The sequence below is a fragment of the Culex quinquefasciatus genome, chromosome 2 (genome assembly GCF_015732765.1).
Source record: "Culex quinquefasciatus strain JHB chromosome 2, VPISU_Cqui_1.0_pri_paternal, whole genome shotgun sequence".
Lineage (NCBI taxonomy): Eukaryota > Metazoa > Arthropoda > Insecta > Diptera > Culicidae > Culex > Culex quinquefasciatus.
The window spans coordinates 105182848-105207826 of NC_051862.1; the positions used below are offsets into that span (position 1 = coordinate 105182848).

Below are 24979 nucleotides of genomic sequence, written 5' to 3' on the forward strand. Positions count from 1 at the left end.
GAGTGTAAGATTTTTATGAAACACCCATCATTCCCTTGTGGAACACCAATCAGTGAGGTACTCCTGGATATTAGTTCCTGAAAAGTGCTTAAAAAGTGCTAAAATGCCTCACGGCAAGAAAAAGAGGCGGTCCTCACCAGCAGGTTCGGCCGATTTGAAGAAGCTAAAGAATGCCGAAGCGCTACCTGCAAAGACAGGCAGTTTGAGCAAGGACGCTCAAAATTCGTCTGGAAACCAGTTCGCTACCCTCCCTGTGGACGTGAGCGAGAAGGAAGAATTTGAACGACGGGAAAAGTTGCCACCCATTTTTGTGAAAACATCGTCATCGGATTCGGTGCGAAAGTGGCTGACCGGGTTTATCAAATCTGGTGCTTTACGAGCTTCCATTCGCTTGTGTGCTGATGGACTCAAAATTCTGCTACTTACCAGAAAGGATTACAACTACGTTCGGGATTTCCTGAACAACACCAAGATTGAATACTACAGCCATGACGATCCAAGTAAACGCCCCATGAAACAGGTCCTCCGAGGCCTGTACGACATGGATGTGAGTGTGCTGAAAGAAGAACTCAAAACTCTTAAGTTGAACGTGATCGAAGTCTTCAAGATGACGAGACACAACAAGGACATCAAGTATCGTGATCAACTGTACCTGGTTCATCTCGAGAAAGGATCGACAACGCCGTGTGAGCTGAAAGCAGTTCGGGCAATTTTCAACATCATTGTGACTTGGGAACGTTATCGACCAGTGCACCGTGACGTGACACAATTTTCGAACTGCTTGCAGTTTGGGCATGGTGGAAGGAACTGTTTCATCAAGAGTCGTTGTGCAACCTGCGGAGGTGAGCACAAAACTCAAGCTTGCGAAACAATCAACGAGAACATCGAAGCGAAATGCTTCATTGCGGCGGCGACCATTCTACCAAGAATCGGAGCTGCCCAAAACGTGCTGAGTTTGTAAAAATTCGGCAGCAAGCGACGACGAGGCACCAACCAAATCGTCGCAAAACACCACCAGCATACACGGACGTGGATTTTCCTGCTTTGGCGTCGCCAGTAGCAGGATCTGTTCGAGTGGTTCCAAATCTGCAGCCATTGCCGTTGAATCAGCGGCAAAGGGTTGCAGAGAATACAACACCTCCAGGCTTCAGTCAGCAACCGAGGGAAAACCAACCAACATCAACGGGTGAAGGCAGTAGTGCAGCGACCTCAAATTTAAATCATTAAATTTGTCCATTTTTCGATCCTCACCACAGTTCTGACCATGCGCGCTTACGCAAGCATAAATCATTTTACCCGTCGACTCGCGTTGCGCGACAAATAATTAAGCTTATGTACAGGTGTGGATCATGAGTCATCCTCACCTGAAAAGCCCTTTATTAAATTTCGCCAATTGTTAGGCAATCAAAAAAATGGTTAAGCTTTCAATTATGAATGTGCGATGTTATTCTACAGGGGAAATTGAGGGTGTGGCTTAACCAAATTCATTGGCATGTTTGCTCAATGGAGAATTCGACCTTCTCATTATTGACCAACATTTTTGAGAATGATTTGGGAACATAATTTTGATATTCCAATAACATAATTTAAAGTTTCACGACAATGGTTCGAACCCATGACTTCCGATTTTGAGGTGTACTCACTACACCATACGGAAAGTCATGAAGAATTGCAGAGGTCTGCATAATTTAATTCATGAGGTTCATCGATGCTTCTCATCGAAACGGACCACTTTTAGTAGAACAAAATTTAGTAGAGTTTCGGGGACTGACTATAAAAACCCCAAAATTCTTGAGGAGGGGAGTTAGTTCCAGTTAGTTCCAGTCAGTTCCAGCCAGTTCAAGCCCAGTCCAGTTCCAGATCCTGAAGAAGCCCCAGACCAGCCGGACCCGCCAGCAGCCACCAGTAGCAGAGACCCCAGTCCAGCCGGACTTAGCCGTGGAGGCCGCAGTGAAGAGTCCGCCGGGACTTAGCCGCTGTGAAGAGTCCGCCGGGACTTAGCCGCTGTGAAGAGTCCGCCGGGACTTAGCCGCTGTGAAGAGTCCACCGGGACTTAGCCGTGGAGAGTCCACCCGGGACTTAGGAGTTCGGGGTCTGGCATGGCTCGGCGAAGAGGTCTGGAGGACAAGTCTGGCTTCAACGTAGAGAATTGGCTCGACGAAGGTCTTTGAATGAAATTAGCAACAAAAAGTTGAGTGAGGTGATCGTGCGCGTAAAAGTTGAGAGGGTTACCGCAAAAATGTAATCTTTAAAAAGTGCAATATACAAATAAGTGAAGTTTACTGATCTGTTTTGACTCTACAAGTAAATATCACAAAAATCCTGAAAGCCTAAACCGCTCGGGCCGTTCAGGTGGTGACTAGCGGAAAGCAACGCTGTGTGTGTTTGGACACGCCATTATGATTGGACAAAATCGAGAGTTGAAAATGTGACTATGTGTGAAAGTTAATGAACAAAATGATTTCGCGAAGTAACAAACAGTTAAAATAGTGTAAAAAAAAACGTTAAATTGAAGAAAATGTTATGTGAGGAGTTCTAAGATGGAAGCAAATGTGCAGCAGTACGAGATGGAACCAAAACGGGCTCGACCAATGGCAGAAGCATCGAAAATTTCAAAACCGGCCAACGATGGACAACACTAGGGATTCAACAATGACGAGATCATCTGGATCAACTGGAGACGAAATTCAGCCGCATCAAACACCCAAGAAGACGACCATGGAAATCTGGCAGTTTAGGGTGAGTAAACAAAAGTTATACCGAAATTTGATGTAAATAGTTAAAAACACGCTTAAGGGTGCACAGCAACCAAGAAAGTTGTTGTCTTCTTATGCCAAAATTGACAAACTTACGGACCCAATCCTGCACAAATCTGATTGTAAAAACAGGCAAATTTTGTTGTAAATCACTTAGTAGACAGTACTTTAGGGGATGAATAAAACATTATATCGATAGTTCCCGTAGTTTCGAAAATACTAAAATATCTGTAACAAAATCTTGGTGCAAAAGCTCTTGTTGATGTGCACCGTTAAAGATGGCGAATTTGGAGACGAAGGATTTAATCCAGATTATTCCAGAATTTGATGGGTCATTGGACTCACTGGACCAATTTTTAATGTTAATAGATTATTATGCTGATCAAATTCCTGAAGGCGAAGATCAGAGTAAATTTTTAAATATTGTTTTTATGAAACTAAAATTTAAAGCAGCAGCACGTATTAAACGAATTTATGCAAACACTTGGGAAGAAACCAAGGCAAATTTAATTAGAGAGTTTGGTATCAAAACTACTTTTGGTAGTATAATTGAACAAATTGAAACTCTGAAACAAGGACGGGATGAATCATTTAAATCATATGCAGGAAGAGTTCTTGACATAAAATACGAAATCATAAAAATTGATCAAAGTAACAACGAAAATTCATTTACAGCTTATTGCTTAAAAAGCCACTTTATAGTTGGAATTATAAATAATGAAATCAAAGAAATTGCCACGAATAACTGTCATATGAAGTTGGAAAATTTGCTAGAATTTTTAGAAAATGAACGAATTGACAGAGAGTCTTTAAGAACTCTCGAACAAAGGTTACTTGCTAGTACTGAAAATTCAAACCTTAATTTTGACAGAAAATTCAGAAATTTCAGGTACAATGAAAATACAAATTTTTATCAAAGAAATAATTATCAAGCTAACAAATTTTATGAATGTTATAAAACGAATACTGCAAAGAGCACTTTAAAACGGACTTATACAAATAGTCGACGCAATAAAAATCAAATTCCAAATAATTTTAAACTGAAATTTAACGAATACATTCCACCACATGAAACATTAAAAATCAATTTCAATAATGATTCAATATTTTATGCAAATATTGCTACCTTGGCAAGGCCAACAAAATTTCACAAATTTATAATTGACTCCGCATCATGTAACAATTTTGTAAGATGGGATGTGGTTAGTAATATGCGTTTAACTAACATTGATTTCAACGATAGAATTTCCATTAGAGGAGTTCATGGAATAGCAGAAGATACAGTAGGATCTGTAAATATGATTTTATTGATAGGAAATTCAAAATACGAGGAAAAGTTTTACATTTTGAAGCATTTCGCTGATGTTGCAATTCTTGGAGCACATTTTCTAAAGAAATACACCTTATATATTAGTCAAAGTTTCGACAACATAGTTTTACGAACGCCTGACACAAATAATATGCAATATAATAATCATGAAATGACCAATTTATTTAGAAACAATGACATTGAAAATGTAAACAAAGTAAATATGACAGGTATTGGAGCAAATAGCTATGACAATTTTAATACAAATTATGATGAAAATAATGAAAATAATTATGATTATGACAATGGCGGCAATGGCAGAATTCAACCATGCATTGAAGAGTATTATGACGATCAAATTGAAATTGATGATGATAACCAAGATTACCAAAAAGAGATGAATTTAGAAAACGATCAGGATTATGATGTGATTGAAAACATGAAGCATGAGAAACTTACAGGCAACGAAAGAATGAGAAAAATTTATGAATTGGTTAAAACAGACCACTTGAAAGGTGATATCAATCAAGAAATTAATAATATTTTGAATGATTTTAATGAAATATTTTATTTAGAGGGTGACGAGTTGACTTATACCAATTTAACCATGCACGATATAGAGACAACAACTGAAATTCCAATTAACAAAAGACAATATAGATTTCCTGAAGCCACTAAGAAACACGTAGAAGAACAAGTGGAAGAAATGCTAAAATTAGGGATAATACGCCCAAGTAAAAGTCCGTGGAATGCACCTGTATTATGCATCCCAAAGAAAGACTTAGACGCCGAAGGCAACAAACGCTACAGAATTGTAGTGGATTTTCGAGACCTAAATACAATTACTAAACCATTTGTGTATCCTATACCGCTTATTAGCGAAATTTTGGACAGTATTGGAGAAGCTCGATATTTCTCAACAATTGACTTGAAATCAGGATTTTATCAAATCCCAATTAACCCAAAGGATCTGCGAAAACCGCTTTTTCAACATTTCTAGGACATTATGAATTTTTAAGAATGCCAATGGGACTGAAAAATAGTCCATCAACATTTCAAAAATTTACATTCACACTTATTTATGAAATACAACCAGTTAATGCGTTTGTATATTTGGATGATATAATTGTATTCGGTAGAACTATCGAAGAACACAATGAAAATTTATATAAAGTTTTGAATGCATTGCATGAACATAATTTAAAAGTTGAACCATCAAAATGTAAAATTTTACACAAAGAAGTCAGATATTTGGGGCATATTATTAATGAAGAAGGTATTCGACCAACTAGTGAAAATATTGATACAATCAAAAACATGAAAAGGCCGCAGACGATTAAAAATGTGAGATCATTTTTGGGAACTGTTAATTTTTATGGAAAATTTATTCCAAACATTGCAGATAAACGTAAGCCACTTAATGCATTATTAAAGAAAAATGTGAAATTTATTTGGACAGAAGAATGTGAACATGCATTTGAAGAATTAAAAAACTATTTAATTTCAGACCAGTTTTAGTTAGACCGAACTATAATGACAAATTTGTTTTGACAACTGATGCTAGCGATTATGCTATCGGAGCAGTTCTTACTAATGAGAAGTCAAATGATCACCCCATCGCTTACGCAAGTCGCGCGCTTATCGGGGCTGAAAGAAACTATTTTACTATTGAGAAGGAACTACTAGCTATTGTTTGGGCAGTAGACCACTTCAAACATTTTATTTATAACCAAGATTTTATCGTTTACACAGATCATAGACCATTGGTAGCTCTATGGCATTTGAAGGAAACTTCACCAACGTTGACAAAGCTTCGTTTGAAAATCCAAGGCATTGGATGTGAAATTCGTTACAAGCAAGGAAAGGAAAATGTGGTTGCAGATTTTCTCTCACGTTTAAATAATGATGAAGATCATGCAGAGTATAAACAAGCATCAAAATTAGTAGCAATTACAACTCGTCAACAAGCAAAACAAAATAGACAAAATATTCCAGATAATCAAAACTCAACAAATACTCCAAACAGACAGAATTCATCTAGAAACATTACTAATTGGAATAATAATATGAATGGACTTCAACAAATTGACATAAATTTAGATAATGACGATGATAGCAACGATAAAACATTTACCTACATGGATTTCCAAGATACAGATATCGATTTTAACGTTTTAAAATTTTCTAAAAATATTATACCATTTGAACAAGCCGAAGCTACATTTATGATATTAAACAGTGTTACGGTACACAAAGAATTGAGTAAATACATTGACCTTCCACATGGTATTAAGGATTACACCAATGAAAATATATTTGTATTCCCGCAAAAGAAAATTTGGGGTTTAATTTTGAATGGAACATATCGTTCAGCAGTTAAAAATGAAGAATTTTTCGATGGTTTATTTAAAAGCTTTAAAGATTATCCTGATTTTGCTAAAGATGCATCAGTTATACAAATTATTTCTCATAGAATATTTAAAACAGAGTTGGAACTAAACTTATTACGATTTTATGCAATGAAACTTTCAAAGTCATTTACACTATATGCAACAGAAAATGAACGAATTTATGTAAAGCCAGAAGACAGAGATCAAGTGCTTAAAGATTTTCACGACGCACCGTTGGGTGGTCATGTCGGAGGTAAACGAATGATTAAAAGAATGAGTCCTTTATTTACATGGGAAAATATGCGAAGAGATGTTTTGAATTATGTAAAGCAATGTGATTCTTGTCAAAAGAATAAAATATGGCCAGCAAATAAGATGCCAATGAAAATTACGACAACATCGTATGAACCCTTTGATAAAATTTATATGGATGTGGTTATGTTACCAATTTCTAATAACGGAAACAATTGTGGACTTGTGATACAAGATGATTTAACAAGATTTTTGATTGTAGCTCCCATGGAAAACCAAGAAAGTACTACTGTTGCTAGAACTTTTGTCGAAAACTTTGTTTGTAAATTTGGAGCTCCAAAAGAAGTTGTAACCGATCGAGGTACAAACTTTGTAAGCAAATTATTGCAACATACATGCAAAATATTACACATTAAAAAGATCGTTACAAGTGCATATCATCCTCAAGCTAATTTAGTTGAGAGATCAAATAGAGAGTTAAAAATTTATTTACGAAATTTTATTGGCAAAGATCCACAATGTTGGGATGAATTAATACCATATTTTATGTTTGAATACAATACTACAGAAAATTCATCAACTGGATATTCTCCCTATGAACTTTTGTATGGAAGAAAAGCTACTATACCAAGCACAATTTATAAAATCAATGATTCAGATTTAAATTATGACGACTATATTTGTTCAATGAAAGATATATTCAAGGATGCTCATGAAACTGCTAGAAACAACTTAATATTGTCAAAAGAAAAGAGAAAGGAAATTTATGACAAAAAGACAAATGATTGGGTACCAATGTGGGGAGATAGAGTTTTGGTACAAATTGTACAGACGGGAATTGTTCAAAAGTTACAAAATAAGTGGCGAGGCCCTTATGATATCGTTAAATTTAACAGCGATCAAACAACCACTATTAAAAATGGCAACAAATTTGTACATAATAATAGACTTAGAAAATATAATGATTAACCTAACACTAAATTATAGTTCAGAATGTACCCGTATTAAAATACATTTAACATGTTTTTAACAATATACAATTAACATAATTTAAAATTAAATGCTCCAATACAAGATAAATATTTTGAAGTGACAATTACAGTACCATTAAAATAAAGAAAAAAAATAAGCGATTTATGCAATGAATGACTTAGTATCATAAACGATTAATATCAAAAGACTACAATGAATGAAAATATTTATTTTAAACACGGGATTATTTATGTATATTGAACAAAAAAATAATAATAATAAAAAAAAACTTATTGAATTGATATGATTGATGAATTAGAAAAAAACGAGTGTTATCAAGAGAATTAAATGAATCAAACAAATGTGTTACAGATACTGATTTTTATATAGAAAAATAAACATGAAAAAAAAAAATATATGATTGATTTGATATGATAAATGAATTAATGTTGAGTTAAACAAAATATGAATGATTATTATCAAAAAAAAAATGCGCAAACAAGAATGTTATGAATTGGGGATGAAAGATAATTTTTATAAATGATTGAATTGATGGGGTTTAAACAAGAAACAGATTAAGAAAAATACCAGTACTGAGTTTATACATATTTTTTTTTGAAAAACACGTGAAGCGATTATGATCAAATATAAACATAATAATGAAGCAGTGATGAAACACGTTAAAACAATTAAGAAGCTGTTGGGTTGCAATTTTGGGAATATACTTAATTGAGCTAAAATGGGTTAATAGGGTATTAGAAAAAAAACAATGACGTAATATTTAACTACAAATAAAAACAAATCAAACGGACTGAACAATAACGAAATTTCAACGACAGGCAAATGAAGATGGTGTGATTATTAAATGTTTCAAAATAACATGTATGCAAGTAAGAATGTGTGTGAGAATAATTGGACAAGGGACTGCAGCCCAGAATGATTGTTGAATGTAAACATGTGTTTTATAATTTACTTAACAATGGATTAAGAATATATTTCAGACTTTTTATACGCTAATACGAAGGATCTACAGGAAACCATTGGAAGACGATCAAGAAGACAACAATTTCAACAAGGACACATATGAACTACAGCTCAAGGAAAGGTAAAATTTGTGAGGATATCGTGGGGAATCTAAAAAGATCGAACAGAACGGTATAAGTTCTAGGGATACATAAACTGATAAAGCAACGCCAAAGGGATAAAAAAAGTAGACAATTATACTCTATGGGGAGAGTTTTTATGTCGAATATAGCTTCAAAACAGTTGTAATCCATGGGGGGATTCAATATGTTAAAATATTTCAAAACATTTGCAGTTTACGGGGATAGTCAAATGATAATTAAAGGGAATGGAAAAATAATGCTTCATGGGAAAATCAAGGGATAAATACTGCTTCAAGGGAAAAACAAATTTAAACTGATAAAATTCAGTGGGAAACAATTCAAAAACAATTCAAATTCAAAAATTTCTACATAGATTATTGAACCAAATACTTTCGTGCAAATTAAAACACAAAGTGATGTACAGATTTCATAAAAAGTTGGAAGAACAGAAAGGATATTTTAACATGCGCAGTATTGCAATGACAAGATGATAGGATGTATAGATCAATGATAAACTTTATAGAGTAATTTTTTTTCATTCAAGTATAAAAATAATAGTCAATTAAAACTGAATTTTTTTGTATTAAAAATAATAGAACTGATTTCATATAAAAATATCAACAAGATTTATAAGATTGTAAGTAAATTTGAATCTCAATTTTGCACAGAAATTAAATGATAGATTCCTGAAAATTATAAAATATTGTTCATGCTAAGAAAACAAGTAAGAAATTTTTGTGGGAGAAACAAAACTAAAAACTGAAGTAAAATATGGCAGAGACGAGAGACGAGACGACTTGAGATGATCGACGCGTTCGTATGCAGAAGTTTGTGATGGCAAGATGGTGAGTGGCAAAGTCATGCGGGAGGTTGGACAGGTAACGGTGTTGATGTTGAAAAAGGTCATATCAATGAGGATCAAGTCGGATTAAGACGCAATTCTAGTAACGAGACATTCACGTAAAACAAATTACCAATCGAAATGTGGAATTATGCGAAGTAAAGGTGATAGAAATGCGAAACATCAATTATGGAACAAAAATGCAAGTTGAGATCATACTGCACGTCTGAAACTATTGAAAAGGAGAAGATCATGATAAACAAATGATAACATCATCCGATGTCATTAATTTACAAAAGCCAAAGTTGCAAATTACACGAAAAGACAATTTTGAACAAACAACATTTCCTAAACATTTGAAAAAAGAATTACATCAACCGATGTCAATAATTTGAGATTGTCAAAGATACAAAGCAACTGGAAAAGTCAATTTTGGACAAAAATACTGGGTTTACGAAAAATTCACAATACTCAGCAAGTGAGAAGTCAATGCACTCTCGAAATTGACCACAGTCAACTCACAGTTGGGTTATGAAGCATAATTCATGATGGAAACGACAATTGCACTAATTGACGAAATTCAACACCTTAGCCTCGAAAACTGACCAATTGACCAAGTCACTGTGGAATGAATAGCCTCATGATAAAGACGATTTTTGATGGAAGACGATGACGATAACAACCAGCCGATCAACACAGTTCTACAACAACAACAAATTTTGCTTACAGTGGGAAAAATGCAATGATTTTTTTTAAGGAGAGATAATGAAAATTAATTTCAAATGCAAGTTTATTTAAATCAGTTTCAACGAAAATATTTTTACAAGAGAAGTTCAAAACAGTAATTCAAGTAATGAAAATAATTTTACAGTAGAAAAATCAAAAAAGCAATTATAATTATAAAGCAATTTACAAGAAAGCACAAGAAGAACAAATTGTAAACCGCACGATCACTACACCCGACAATATTCTTCCCATAGATGATCATTTCTTTCAGACGATCATCTAGCTGATAAGTGTGGGGGAGATTAACCGAACCAATTTTTTTTAAATCAGTTTTTTATAGCCAGCCATTTATATTTTTTTATGATTTTTTGCAAAGTATTTTTTTTTCACAAATAAAATTATTAATTTTGGGAATATTCTTCCAACCTACAAATAACTTTCGATAGATGTTCTTAATGCTTTTCAAGAATACAAACATCTAGCTGGTAAGTGTGGGGGAATGCAGCGACCTCAAATTTAAATCATTAAATTTGTCCATTTTTCGAACCTCACCACAGTTCTGACCATGCGCGCTTACGCAAGCATAAATCATTTTACCCGTCGACTCGCGTTGCGCGACAAATAATTAAGCTTATGTACAGGTGTGGATCATGAGTCATCCTCACTTGAAAAGCCCTTTATTAAATTTCGCCAATTGTTAGGCAATCAAAAAAAATGGTTAAGCTTTCAATTATGAATGTGCGATGTTATTACACAGGGGAAATTGAGGGTGTGGCTTAACCAAATTCATTGGCATGTTTGTTCAATGGAGAATTCGACCTTCTCATTATTGACCAACATTTTTGAGAATGTTTTAGGAACATAATTTTGATATTCCAATAACATAATTTAAAGTTTCACGACAATGGTTCGAACCCATGACTTCCGATTTTGAGGTGTACTCACTACACCATACGGAAAGTCATGAAGAATTGCAGAGGTCTGCATAATTTAATTCATGAGGTTCATCGATGCTTCTCATCGAAACGGACCACTTTTAGTAGAACAAAATTTAGTAGAGTTTTCGGGGACTGACTATAAAAACCCCAAAATTCTTGAGGAGGGAGATTAGTTCCAGTTAGTTCCAGTCAGTTCCAGCCAGTTCAAGCCCAGTCCAGTTCCAGATCCTGAAGAAGCCCCAGACCAGCCGGACCCGCCAGCAGCCACCAGTAGCAGAGGCCCCAGTCCAGCCGGACTTAGCGGTGGAGGCCGCAGTCCGCCGGGACTTAGCCGCTGTGAAGAGTCCGCCGGGACTTAGCCGCTGTGAAGAGTCCGCCGGGACTTAGCCGCTGTGAAGAGTCCGCCGGGACTTAGCCGCTGTGAAGAGTCCGCCGGGACTTAGCCGCCGTGAAGAGTCCACCCGGGACTTAGGAGTTCGGGTCTGGCATGGCTCGGCGAAGAGATCTGGAGGACAAGTCTGACTTCAACGTAGAGAACTGGTTCGACGAAGATCTCAATGCAAAGTGATGTGATCGTGCGCGTAAAAGTTGAAAGTGTTACCGCAAAAATGTAATCTTCAAAAAGTGTATTATATAAATAAGTGAAGTTTACTGATCTGTTTTGACTCTACAAGTAAATATCACAAAAATCCTGAAAGCCTAAACCGCTCGGGCCGTTCACCATTATCAAAAACCATGAATGTTGATACCCATATTGCCCCAAGTCGTATGGTTCGATAAATGTCCTCCCGGTAGAACCTTCCTCAGGGCACTGGCCACTCCGGGTGTGGCCGATCCTGTCAAAATGGCCATTTTCATTACCAGTATCAAAAACCATGAATTTTGATACCCATATTGCCCCAATTTGTATGGATCCGTAAATGTCCTCCCGGGAAAACCTTCCCTCAGGGCAATAGCCACTCCTGGTGTGGCCAATCCTGTCAAAATGACCATTTTCATTACCAGTATCAAAAACCATGATTTTTGATACCCATATTGCCCCAATTTGTATGGTTCCATAAATGTCCTCCTGGAAGAACCATCCCTCAGGGCAATGGCCACTCCGGGTGTGGCCAATCCTGTCAAAATGGCCATTTTCTTTACCATTATCAAAAACCATGAATGTTGATACCCATATTGCCCCAAGTCGTATGGTTCGATAAATGTCCTCCCGGTAGAACCTTCCTCAGGGCACTGGCCACTCCGGGTGTGGCCGATCCTGTCAAAATGGCCATTTTCATTACCAGTATCAAAAACCATGCATTTTGATACCCATATTGCCCCAATTTGTATGGTTCCGTAAATGTCCTCCCGGGAGAACCTTCCTCAGGGCACTGTCCACTCCGGGTGTGGCCAATATCATAAAAGTTTGGTCCCAACCCCATTGCCCCAAATCATTCTGGTTTTCGGGTGACCGTCCTAACAATCTTCATTAGAACAGAATTCCTCCCATTGGTGCACAACCTTTGTTTTTCAATGTGTGCATGTGTGTGTGTGTATGTGACCATTAAATTTACCACCGTGGATCCGTCTTTGATGAAACCTCAGTAGGCTCTGAAATTTTCTGAGGCTATCTGTTAGCTTATATAGTTCGCATGAAATGTGGCAACAGTGGTGCAACATTCCGCGTGACAGTTCCAAGAAAGCAGGAGACGAGGCAAAATTTGCGCCATGTTGCCGCATTTCATGCGAACTATATAAGCTAACAGATAGCCTCAGAAAATTTCAGTGCCTACTGTGGTTTCATCAAAGACGGATCCACGGTGGTAATTTTATTGCTCACACACACACACACATGCACACATTGAAAAACACAGGTTGTGCACCAACTTGGGAGGAATTCTGTTCTAATGAAGAACGTGACAAACAATGGGGTACAAACTTTAATATTGGCCATGGCCTGAGAGGAAGGTTCTCCCGGGAGGACATTTACGGAACCATACAAATTGGGGAGATGGGTATCAAAATTCATGGTTTTTGATAATGGTAAAGAAAATTGCCATTTTGACAGGATTGGCCACACCCGGAGTGGCCATTGCCCTGAGGGAAGGTTCTTCCGGGAGGACATTTACGGAACCATACTAATTGGGGCAATATGGGTATCTAAATGCATGGTTTTTGATACTGTTAATGAAAAGGGTCATTTTGCCATGCAATTCGATTTCGCTGCCCTCGAACTGAAACCTGAGCCACCACTGGGAGATTCGCCAATGTCTCCAGTCGCGTAAACGGTTAACACAGACAATCCCCCTAGACTCCGTTACCGGATGTGGAATTCAGCAACGATACATCCATCTCTCTGCTACTGGAGATTCGTGGCCTGATGTACTGCCTGGAACTGATGCAGATACCGGTGGAGAATTCGTTGGTCTGCACGTCCCAGGAGTACACCAATACGCCGATCAAGATTGACGATTGCGCGGTATGGACGTTGGAGAATGAGCATCGGAAGCGATGGCCCTGAAAAGGCAGCCCAACTTGCAGGTCGTGTCCCACTTCATGCAAAATTTCGGCAACATTGTCTAACTCGCGCCCCTTATTCCCGTGGTTCCCCAGCTACGAAGTGAGCGGCCAATATTTTGGTCATTGAAGGATGACCTGTGTGAGCTGGGCCATTAAGTCGGCTTTAGTTTAGCCAGCGTTCAATCTCTTGTAATAAAATGAAATGAAATAGCTACTTAATTTAGTTTTATGTTATAATTAAAATGTTATGAATTTGATGCCATTTGCAAAATGTCATGTCCAGTATCAAAAACCATGAATTTTGATACCCCTATTGCCTCAAGTCAAATGGTTCGATAAAGGAGAACCTTCCCCAGTGTACTGGCCGCTCCAGGCTGTGGCAAATATACTACCAGTTTGGTCCCAACCCCATTGCCCCAAATCATTCTGGTTTCCCGGTGACCGTCCTAACAATCTTCATTATACCAGAATTGCACAACCTGTGTCTTTCAATGTGTGCATGTGTGTGTTTGAGCAATAAAATTACCACCGTGGATCCGTCTTTGATGAAACCTCGGTAGGCACTGAAATTGGTCAGAGGCTATCTGTTAGCTTATATAGTTCGCATGAAATGCGGCAACATGGCGCAAATTTTGCCTCGTCTCCTGCTTTCTTGGAACTGTCACGCGAGAATGTTGCCCCACTGTTGCCACATTTAATGCGAACTATATAAGCTAACAGATAGCCTCAGAAAATTTCAGAGCCTACTGAGGTTTCATCAAAGACAGATCCACGGTGGTAATTTTATTGCTCACACACACACACACGCACACATTGAAAAACACAGGTTGTGCACCAACTTGGGAGGAATTCTGTTCTAATGAAGATTGTTAGGACGGTCACCCCAAAACCAAAATGATTTGGGGCAATGGGGTTGGGACCAAACTGGTAGGATATTGGCCACACCCGGAGTGGCCATGGCCCTAAGGGAAGGTCTCCAGGGAGGACATTTACGGAACCATACAAATTGGGGCAATATGGGTATCAAAATTCATGGTTTTTGATACTGGTAATGAAAATGTCAATTTTGACAGGATTGGCCACACCCGAAGTGGTTGTCCGGTAGGAACTTCTTCAGAACCTTCCCCCAGGGCCATGGCCACAGTGGCAACAGTGAGCAATGGCCACTCCGGGTGTGGCCAATCCTGCCAAAATGGCCATTTTCATTACCAGTATCAAAAACCATGCATTTTGATACCCATATTGCCCCAATTTTTATGGTTCCGTAAATGTCCTCCCGGTAGAACCTTCCCTCAGGGCAATGGCCACTCCGGGTGTGGCCAATCCTGCCAAAATGGCCATTTTTATCAACAGTATCAAAAACCATGAATTTTGATACCCATATTGCCCCAATTTGTATGGTTCCGTAAATGTCCTCCCGGTAGAACCTTCTCCATGGCAATGGCCACTCCGGGTGTGGCCAATCCTGCCAAAATGGCCATTTTCATTACCAGTATCAAAAACCATGAATTTTGATACCCATATTGCCCCAAGTCGTATGGTTCGATAAATGTCCCCGGTAGAACCTTCCCTCAGGGCAATGGTCACTCCGGGTGTGGCCAATCTTGCCAAAATGGCCATTTTCATCACCAGTATCAAAAACCATGAATTTTGATACTCATATTGCCCAAATTTGTATGGTTCCGTAAATGTCCTCCCGGGAGAACCTTCCTCGGGGCAATGGCCACTCCGGGTGTGGCCAATCCTGCCAAAATAGCCATTTTCATCACCAGTATCAAAAACCATGAACTTTGATACGCATATTGCCCCAATTTGTATGGTTCCGTAAATGTCCTCCCGGTAGAACCTTCCGCAGGGCAATGGCCACTCCGGGTGGGCTAATCCTGCCAAAATAGCCATTTTCATCACCAGTATCAAAAACCATGAACTTTGATACCCATATTGCCCCAATTTGTATGGTTCCGTAAATATCCTCCAGGAAGAATCTTTCTCAGGGCAATGGCCACTCCGGGTGTGCCCAATCCTGCCAAAATGGTCATTTTCATTACCAGTATCAAAAACCATGAATTTTGATACCCATATTGCCCCAAGTCGTATGGTTCGATAAATGTCCCCGGTAGAACCTTCCTCAGGGCACTGGCCACTCCGGGTGTGGCCGATATCCTACCAAATTGTTCCCAATCACTTCGGTATTCCGGTGACCATTCTTGCAACCGTCAATAACTTCTTGGACCTCCTCTCAAGTTTGTGCACCACCTGTTTCTTTCAACGTGTGCGTGTTTGTGTAAGCAATAAAATTCCCAACGTAAGGACCGTCTTAGATGAAAGTCTGATGGACACTAAATCCTGCAGAGGCTAACTTTTAGCTTAAATAGTTGGCTCGGCATCCACGCAATAGAAACAAAATGTCACGCTGAGGGCATGCGTCGGTAACGCTACATTTTCGAAAAATTTTGCATTGACACCGCAGATAGAGCTTTGTCCTTTGTCAAAAACGCCAAGATTAATCCCTAGAGTAGCTTGCTAGCTTAAGTCGATTCTTTGCGCGTCGCGTCAAACAGTCAGACCCCGTAGAGTCAGGTGTGACGTCACAAAATCTAGGCCAAATTGCAATAAAGGGAATTGCCTGTGTCCAAATATGAATTGCGAACACTTCTGAATTGAAATTTCGCCGAATAAAATACTCTTTGACAAATTCAATAAATTTTATTTGTTGTTCGCGTACGAATTTTGATTTTTTACGATATTTATCGGCTTCGAGAAAAGTTGTCAACCTAAATTAATCTTTGGGTTCGTATTTAGTCGGAAGTTAGAATTTTCGCTCTTGGACTATAGTTCAGTTAACCAAAGTCTCAATCCCTATTCCCATTTTTGCTGCTTCTTTGCCTTTACAGTTAGATTCCGTATAGTCTGGTCATCTCGGTACACTTGGTTGGTCGAATTGTTGTTTCTGATTCTGATAATCTGTTGGCCTGCCCTGAGAAGGGTTGTCTCAAACCGGGTAAATTTAATCGGAGTTAACGGTCCTTTCACTTGGAGAGGTGGCGCTTAAGCCGTTTTACTTGAGGAACAGAACGGAACGTTACACGAGCGACCTACGAACACGCACGACGGAGACAACATTCAGCTCGTTCGGAATGTAGATGTTTTCGGCCTTCTTGGCCTCGCACGCCTTTTCCATCACTCTACGCTCCATGTGGGCTACTTAGTGTACTTCGTGGCACTTTAACAGACTTCCCGCACGGGCTTTTTTTTAGCTAAGGTTCCGGAACCACTAGCAGTTTTTTCCTTCCGGGCCGTCTTGTCAGCCGACGCTTTGGCGGCCTAAGCAGTCTGCTGAAGCGGGCATCTCTCTGGTGTTCTGTGTTGAGCAGTGTTCAACAACAACAGATAACGTCCAAGTTTTCGACGGGAACGGCTTCGGCTAGTGCTATTAGTCCAGCAGGAAACCCTCGTCCAGGAACGAATCCTTCAATCAACCGCCAATCTTCTTTATGCACTGAATCGCGGTCAATTCTCCGGATCACTTCAACTGCATCACGGCATCGTCGAACAGCTTGGCAAAGTACTTCTTGTGCTGGAACAGAATCTTCGAGCTGAGCGTCGTCCGGGCAATGTTTATCAAATCCTCCCGGAACTTTTCGGCATCCTTCAAGTGTCCTGAGCCGCGGTAATCAGCACCGATCGTGCCGCCTGCGTGGCCGCATTTCATCCGGCGATGATTGTCTGCGGGTCAGCTTTTCCGCCTCGCGCAGCAACTCTAAGGCCAACACCGTCACGGAAGTCGTACCATCGCCAACCTCATCGTCATGGACGCGACTCATGTCCACGAGGATTATTGCCGTCGGATTTTCTTCGGCGACCGCCTTAAAAATCGTCACCTCGTCATTGGTTATCTCAACCTGGCCAAAGATGCGGCCTTGCGCTACACTGAAAATACGCCGCACTTTTTTTCCAAGTGCCCAAACACTTGAAAGATTCAATAAAGCCACATTTTAGTCTGCCTGTGTGGATCAATCGGACCGCGCACTGGACTCACAATCCAGAGGTAGCCGGTTCGAATCCCGAGGCAGACGCAAAAATTCTAAGTGTTAATATAGGTATTCGGTGCCCTCTCCCCGTGCCATACCTTCACACTTAGGAGACCCGGGAGGCGGAGTCTTGTCGCAAAAAGAACGATACACGCCTGTGGATCCGTTGACGAAACCGCAAGGTTTAAGAGGGCCACATTATAAGGTGTTACGTCGATTCCGTACATCTTAGATCTAATTTGTTTGTGTTTGAATTTCAATCCAATCCATTATCAAATTCAAGTGTATCTTTTTGGTATTTTTTGACACCTTATTTTCATTCGGGTGGCTCATGAATTTGCCCCACTATTCAAAGTGATGAGGAAAACACTTGAAATTGATCTTGTTTTGATTTGAAATGCAGTTTCGTGAATGCTTCGTCAGACTTTGCTTCGTTTCTTCATTTGTGTTTTGGCGGTCCGGTGTGTTCGTTTTTTACAGGCCCGAATGACCGCGTGAGTTCGCTGCCGCCATGTTCCTGTCCAGTAAATTGCCTGCCCGGTTTGTGGCCGCGAAGACGAGCATCGCCACAAGGCTGCGTCCTCGGGCTCAGGATCCGTATGGCCAGCGGGAGGGCTCGGTCTCCCGGACCCGGAAGGAGGCCAACTTTGGCGATAGAGGTTCTTTTCCGGAGATTCACCCACTTGGTGAGTGGGGAAAAAGATTTTTTTTTGTTGGGTTTTGTTTTGATTTTTGGATTTATGTTGTGTGAATTACAGGAAGAATTCGATTGAGCTGCAGATGCCGTACCAGGAAGCGTTTGATGAAATTAAGGAAAACACCCACCGGGCGCTGGAGAATCGGTGTCGGTGAGGACAAGAAGCGGTGAGAAGCAAGATTCGATACATTCCACCCAGGGGCCAAGCAATGCGTCATTCGGATGGTCAAGGCACAGTTTGATTCGTTGGAACCAATCGCGGTTCCGAATCACCAAAAAGGTTCCCCGGGGGCCTCCATCTCCGCAGAAAGCGGTGGTGGCGTAAAACCCGAACCTGACCAGGAGGACGATCCTGAAAGCAGGGACAACCGGAAGAAGAGACAATATAACAACAACAAAAATTTTCCATTTTTGACAAGCAAATAAAAGCTGTCAAATTAATTTCATAACGCAACTTCTTCTCTTTTTTTAACAAATAGAAATCCATTTCTATTACATACAAACATGCATTGATTATAGAAGGAAAAATCATTTAAAACCAATAGATATAACGTGGTTTTCCATGTGACGCAACACATTAAATTCAAGTGTTGTGCTATTGAATTGACAGCATCTTTAGGTGCTCAAAATTCAAGTGTTTTGCGATTGATTTCTGAGTGCTCTCATGGCCAGATCATGTGTAGAACACTTCGTTAAGCTGTGTAAGTTTTGCTCAGTGTACCAGAATCTTGTCCATTCTCTTCGGACCGGGCGTGCACGCCGATCGCGATGGCTTCCACAAACGAGGACAGCCGTCATTTTGCCTTCTCCTCATCGGCAATCGTTTCGGCGATTCGCTGGGGGCTGGTGATAAATAGCCCTTGATATTTGCAGCGTGGTGGTGCGCCTTTCAGTGGTCAGCGGAGCGCCGGCACTGGAATGGCCCCAGTCTAGGCTTATCTACATCCAAGCGCGTTGATTATCTGCCTACAAAAACAATACAAATCACAACTAAAATCTCTTGATCACACTGCTAAAAAAACATTACCCAAAAAATTTGCTCCTCCTTGAGTTTGCGCCAGGATTTTCCGCCAAAATCCGTTTTAAACACCTGATGTTAGAGCCGCCGATCCAAGTGCCGATCAAACCCAACACACCGGGAGAAAAGTTAACTTTTCCGGTCGTCAAAACGTGCGTCGTGCTCTGTGGACAGTGGAGCCGGCTATCACACCGGAGCAAACTTCTCCGGGCGTTGATAAAAAGTCGCAATTTTTGCTCTGTTTTATTTTTCTGCCGAAACTGCTTGAAAAAAATCAAAACAAATACCAAGTTGCCAAACATGACCAAAAACTGCTCGACGGCAAGGTTGCAAGATAGATTTCCCTGGTTCAAAAGTCGAGCAGACGCTGCACTATGGTACATTGGGTGGCCAAGTTTCAAAAAAGTGACCTTCTCCAAATATTTTTTGGTATTTTTTGCTCGAAAGTAAACATTCTAACTGAGAAAAATCCAAATTTTCAAAGCTCTAAGTTTGTTCATTACGGAGATACGTAAGCTGAAAGTCAAAAAATTGAGTAAAATACTAGCGTTTTTCGTAAAAAAAGGCTGATTGTTTAATTTTAACATAGCTGAGCCATTTTAAATATTTTATTAGGACAATTATACATCGTTGGAAAGGTAATGAGATAAGCTTTGAAACTATTAATAGATAAAATGTTGTTTCCAAACCAAAAACTGCAGTTTTCATCGAATAACTAGAGCATTTTTTTTTTTTTGAAAAAACTTATATTTTGTGTTTGTTAATCGAGTTCTTTTTTTGCTAACCGATGCTAAACATGAAACTAAGATCACTTGAAAGATTGGATCATAATCTAACATTGCTGAAATTTCCAGCCTGCGATTTTTTGCGTTTTCGGAGATATGCCATTTTGAACACTTACGTTTTATCAAAATTTGCTGCAATCTACATATGCGCCCGTTTATTTCACTTGCTTTGCTACCTACTTCGTGGGCATCGTCGCTTCAAAAATCAATACCTGGTTTCAAGAAGTTCAAAATGACTTTATTGGAATTTTCTGTTGCCTACATTTAAAATTGAGTACCTTAGTCAAAATAAGGTATTCGTACCGAAGTTTCTCAAGCGAAACTGGAGAATGGAGAATCTCAGTTTGAGACCGAAAAAAGTTTTCAGCAAAATATTGGCTTAGCATGATGAATTTTTGCGATCAATCCATGAAACTGATCCACATTTAAGTTCTATGTTGGTTAGTACAAAACATCATAAAAGTACCTTTAACATATCCTGAAGCCGTCAGAAACTCTATAATCAAATGAATTTTCATGAACAAGAACATTAGGATTAGTAAGAATATGTTTTGTATTTTATCGTTTTAATTCATAATTAATATTTGGGACCATCCATAAACCACGTGGACACTTTAGGGGGGGGGGGGTATGGCGATTGTCCACGCTCCATACAAAAAAGTTTTTTTTTGTATGGACAATTGTCCACGAGGGAGGGGGGGGGGGGTGTTGAGAATTCCAAAAAAGTGTCCACGTGGTTTGTGGATATTTGATTTAACAATTAAAATTTTCGCAATTTATGCCCGTAAGGGTGGGGGCGGTGGGTCTCAAGTTATATGGCATGGACTCACAAAAAGAAACACACAGCAGTAAATAATAAATATTTGACTTAAAATGGATTTATTACGCTTAACAAAATTTTGTTGGAGGGGAGGAGAGGAGGGGGGGGGTGTGATAGAAAGTGGAGGGAGGGGTTGTGTCCTTAAAGTGGGGATGTATTAGCTTATCCATAATTTATTAATATAAACTTGCAATAAAATATATACGCAATTCTTTTGCACTTGCAAATGTTTGAAAAGACTATTTATTATAAACAATCCACTATTGAAAAACATGAAAAGTCATAAAAATCGACGTATATCATTTCAATACCATACAATTACCCAAATTTGTATGAAAAACATTTAAAAAGCAAAAAAATAATTTGGCCGTCCTGAGTAGTGTAAGTCCAATGTGCAACTTCTTATGTCTAATCGTAATAGGACCACGTCGTCTGGTGCATGTTTGCATCATCATCGCCAAGGACGGCAACTCTCAGGCTGCTGGCCTTCATCGTTAAGGAGAGTCCCTTCTCAGTTCGCCCGGATTAGCGGATGCTAGGGCTGCTGATTCGTCAATGAAGGAAGAAGCTTACCCACCGAATCCAGCAACGCCCGCTGGTAGTCCTGAAGTTCTGAACTAATCATGAAGACTGCAGATTCGCTACATCTGGCATTGAAGACCGGACATCAACATATGCTACAAGTTGCTGTCAGAGAGGAATTGAACTACATAATTACAACATTCCTTCACAGAGTGTGAGCGACGAAGCTCCTCTGTTTGTCATATGCTGCAATTGCTACCAGGGAAGGATTGAACTACTACATAATCACAACATTCCTTCACAGAGTGTGAGCGACGAAGCTCCTCTGTTTGTCATCTTTTGATAGTGAATAAGCTAAGTGGCTCACTAATGAAACCCCTAGCTACCTACATTAAACATAACCCACATTTATACTTACAATACTAATCTATATTGGTGATGTGAAACATAGGTTGTATTTTTGTTGTATTTTTGTTTTCAAAAAATTTTTTGGTTCGTATTTTTATTTATTTATCCATTTAAACATTTTCGCAATAATTACTTTATTACCGCGCGCTTTATTTCTTTTGTTTGTTTTTTAAATTATTAATTTGTTTAAAAAAGAAGTGTGGGTGGTTGGGTGGTAGTTACTATCATTTCAATTGATTGAAAAAGTAGTGTGTTGAATATATTCTTTTAAAAGTTGGGTCAATTTCATATCCATTCGCATTGAGTTTAAGTATTTAAAGTATTTAAAGTATTTAAAGTATTTAAAGTATTTAAAGTATTTAAAGTATTTAAAGTATTTAAAGTATTTAAAGTATTTAAAGTATTTAAAGAATTTAAAGTATTTAAAGTATTTAAAGTATTTAAAGTATTTAAAGTATTTAAAGTTTTTAAAGTATTTAAAGTAATTTAAGTATTTAAGTATTTAAAGTATTTAAAGTATTTAAAGTATTTAAAGTATTTAAAGTATTTAAAGTATTTAAAGTATATGAAGTATTTATAGTATTTAAAGTATTTAAAGTATATTGAGTTTAGTTTGCTATTGCATCTGCATTGACTATTTCTTATTCCTGATTTTCTGTTCTTCTTTTGCTCTCCCTATCGTTTATCTCTTTTTGTCATTGTGAGGGGATCATCGATCCATCCGCATTGACATACTATCTTTTCATTTTTCTGCCTTTCTTTATATTTTCCACTGTCTTTTTCACACTTACTACCAGTCTTTGTGAGGGGATACTGAGCTCGATTTGCTCTCCATCCGCATTGACCTTTTCTCATCTATGATTTTCCTTTTCATCAGTAGTTAGAATCAAAGCCGGGGATTGGGGAGGGAGCATCAGGGCAGTGGACAGTATGCTGTAGTGGCGGAGACTGGATGTAGATAGTGGAAGACCAGAACTACGTCACAAGGGGAAAATAGTGTATTAATTGAACAATTCTTAAGGATTGTCTAATTACTGCACTTATTGACTTCTGTCAGTTTCCAGCTGTCTGCCGCGCCCTTTTAGGCCCCCAACAGGGTGCGAGCCCTGTTTTTCAGCTTTGTCAGACTTATTTCGGAGTTATTGGAGGTTACTGTCGGAAGGAGATTCTCTTCCCCTGAGGACACCGTGAGTGATTTTGCTCGTTCGCGTCCAACCACCCCCTTTTGGCCCTTCATACGGCAGTAATTTGAAGATGCTCCCTTTAAGTCTGAGCCACTGTAATTCTACCCGGGCAGACGGTAATAACAAAATTAATAATATTTCAATAACAAATCCTGTTAAAATAACAAAAAGTGTTATTATTTTAACCTGAAGTTCAACTTCAAGAAGAAAAAATAATAACAGTTTCTGATAAAATAACAAAATTTGGTATTGAAGTGATATTATATTGAAAATGTTTAATAACACGCCAATAAGAGGAAATGTGATACATTTCAAAAACTCTCCTAATAACAAAATTTGTTATTCGTTCGGTATACTGACATAGAAATAAAATTACAACAAATCGCACAAATGGAAAAGTTTCTAAGTGTCCATAACACAATCTGTTATTATTTTTTCTTTTGTTAAATATGTTTAGATCTTTGGGATAATTTTGTCTAATTTCGTCGGGGTCAATATTTTGGCCATGAAATGGGGTCCTTAAGCTAAAATTATTCTAAAAAGTTGAAATTTTGGAAGTTGATTTTTTTAATTATTTGATATACCCCCTAAGAGACTTTGCTAAAATTGGCTAGAACTATGGGATAATTTTGACCAATTTCGTCGGGGTCATTATTTTGGCCATGAAATGGGGTCCTTAAGCTAAAATTATTCTAAAAAGTTGAAATTTTGAAAGTTGATTTTTTTAATTATTTGATATACCCCCTAAGGGACTTTGTTAAAATTGGCTAGAACTATGGGATAATTTTGACCAATTTCGTCGGGGTCATTATTTTGGTCATGAAATGGGGTTCTTAAGCTAAAATTATTCTAAAAAGTTGAAATTTTGAAAGTTGATTTTTTTTAATTATTTGATATACCCCCTAAGGGACTTTGTTAAAATTGGCTAGAACTATGGGATAATTTTTACCAATTTCGTCAGGATCATTATTTTGGTCATGAAATGGGGTCCTTAAGCTAAATTATTCTAAAAAGTTGAAATTTTGAAATTTGATTTTTTTAATTATTTGATATACTCCCTAAAGGACTTAGTTTAAAATGGTTAGAACTATGGGATAATTTTGACCAATTTCGTCAGGGTCATTATTTTGGCCATGAAATGGGGTCCTTAACGGTACACATCAACCATAGCTTTTGCACCCAGAATTCTGTTACAGATATTTTAATATTTTCAAAACTACGGGAACTATCGATATATTTTTTTATTCATCCCCTAAATTACTGTCTTCGTAGTTATTTACAATAAAGTTTGACTATTTTTACAATCAGATTCTTGCAGGATTGGGTCCGTAAGTTTGACAATTTTGGAATAAGAAGACAACAACTTCTTTGGTTGCTGTGCACCCTTAAGCTTAAATTATTCTAAAAAGTTGAAATTTTGGAAGTTGATTTTTTTAATTATTTGATATACCCCCTAAAGGACTTAGTTTAAAATGGTTAGAACTATGGGATAATTTTGACCAATTTCGTCAGGGTCATTATTTTGGCCATGAAATGGGGTCCTTAAGCTAAAATTATTCTAAAAAGTTGAAATTTTGGAAGTTGATTTTTTAAATTATTTGATATACCCCCTAAGGGACTTTGCTAAAATTGGCTAGAACTATGGGATAATTTTGACCAATTTCGTCAGGGTCATTATTTTGGCCATGAAATGGGGTCCTTAAGCTAAAATTATTCTAAAAA

At 38.3% G+C, this 24979-nt stretch overlaps 1 protein-coding gene and 1 pseudogene across 1 annotated transcript in view; both read right to left on the bottom strand.

Moving 5' to 3' along the window:
- The window catches only part of LOC119766164 (organic cation transporter-like protein), a 328301-nt gene that overhangs the window by 52409 nt on the left and 250913 nt on the right, over positions 1–24979 (bottom strand). The gene's annotated exons all lie outside the window — the stretch shown is intronic.
- On the bottom strand, positions 17226–21635 carry LOC119767264 (annotated as a pseudogene).